Source organism: Carlito syrichta, unplaced genomic scaffold (assembly GCF_000164805.1).
Source record: "Carlito syrichta isolate Samal-C Ts95f unplaced genomic scaffold, Tarsius_syrichta-2.0.1 Scaffold307930, whole genome shotgun sequence".
NCBI lineage: Eukaryota > Metazoa > Chordata > Mammalia > Primates > Tarsiidae > Carlito > Carlito syrichta.
Genome location: NW_007252026.1, coordinates 817,512 through 819,148, shown reverse-complemented (window position 1 = coordinate 819,148; position 1,637 = coordinate 817,512). Strand labels below are relative to the sequence as shown.

General features: G+C 49.7%; 1 protein-coding gene across 1 annotated transcript in view; it reads right to left on the bottom strand.

Moving 5' to 3' along the window:
- The window catches only part of ANO4 (anoctamin 4), a 383,517-nt gene that overhangs the window by 332,951 nt on the left and 48,929 nt on the right, over positions 1-1,637 (bottom strand). The gene's annotated exons all lie outside the window — the stretch shown is intronic.

The window sequence follows — 1,637 nt, the reverse complement described above, 5'->3', positions numbered from 1 at the left end:
TGGAAGAAAAACCCGGAGAGCCGTGTCCGAGCCTCCATGTAAGTTTGTCCGGGCACCTCTTAGGTGGGAGCGCCATTTTAGGTGGGGCCACGCCTAGGCTTAGCCTTTGGAGGGGGCGGGTTCCTCGTGACTGGCTGGCTTCATTCCCACCTCTTTGGTTAAGTGATAAAGGGGCGGAGTTGATCAATCTGGCTACTTCCTGCTGGCAGAGGACGTTGCGGGGTGAGGTGGGTGAAAGAACCAGCTACATGAGGCCCCATAAGAAGGCGCCGAAAGAAAAAATTTCGCTGGGGTGGAAGTCTTGGAAGGTGCCCTGGAGGTAGAAAAATGCAAGTTGGTCCGGCCAGTCGTCGAGTGGACACGGGAAAGGGAGGAGCCATTTGTCACGAAGAAGATGGTCAAGAAATGCTGAAAACCTGAGTTGGAGGTAATAAGGCCTGAAAGCCATATCTGTAATGAAAACTGGGGCGAGAAGGTTTAGGAGGCAGTAAGGCTTGGGTTGTTGAGGCCTGGGTCCTCGGTGGGTAGGAGGTTGTAACTCTGTAAAAGAAACTGGTTAATGGTTTGATTTGAAATTTTTTGGAATTGAGATTGAAGAAATTTTATAATGCAAAGGAGAAAGGAACACAGGCCAAGAAAGAACTACTGGATTAACGATAGGAAGAAGCCACGTGAGGAGGGAGTTTGGAAACCAACTGGTAATCTGAGTGGGCTTTGTTCATTGAAGCTGTGAGGAGAGGTCGTTTAGTTTGTTGATATTTTGTTCAATGAGCCCTGATTCATTGACATAATAGCAGCATTCTTCCTGGAGAAAGAGGCAGGTGTCTCCTTTTTCGGCTGTTAAGAGGTCTAGGGCTGTACGGTTTTGGAGGGTTACCTGTGCTAAACTAGTTATTTGTCTTTGTAGTGACCCGATGGATTCTGAGGTGGTGTCTAGCACCATCTGGATTTTGTTTTGTAGGTCTTCTACTGCCCATAGTGAGTAGCCGAGATCTCCTCCCGCCAGGCCAAGGGAGGTGAAAGCGGTTGCGAGGGACAATCCAACCAGAACCGGGAGGAAGACGGTCCTTTTGTGTGAATGCCTGGGGGTTAAAAGTGTCTGGAGGTCGGTCATGGAGTATAAAGAGAGCTGAGGGACCAACGTGACAATTATGCAGGGATGAGTTAGGTTTGAAGCTCGGGAGAGGAGGGTGCCATTGCACCACAAAAATAGCCCAGGTGGCAGGAAGTGGGCCTTTGTGAGGTTTGTGTAGGCCGAACAAAGAGTGTTGTTAAAGGGGGCACGTGGCGAGTTGATACAGAGGTAGGAGGAATTAGAGGCTATTTCCCAGAGGGATACATGAGGTTTGACTATAATTTCCCCGTGGGCGGACGTGTTGTGAGTGTAGTTGAGAATAGCTGGAAGGGGAACGGCTGCTAGTAAGGGTCGCTGTGAAGAGGCGCAGTGGAAGCATTGTGAAGAAGGGAAGTCAGGGAACGTTTGATTTAGGAAACGTAGAGTGTGTTCTAGGATGGTGAGCCAAGAGGGAAGGTGTTGAGAGGGCCGTGAAGAGAGGTGGTCTTCTGAGGAAGGGGGTAAGGGCTGAATGGCCTCTTCGAGTTGTTGTTCCTGATTTTTTACATGCTGCACGATAGAG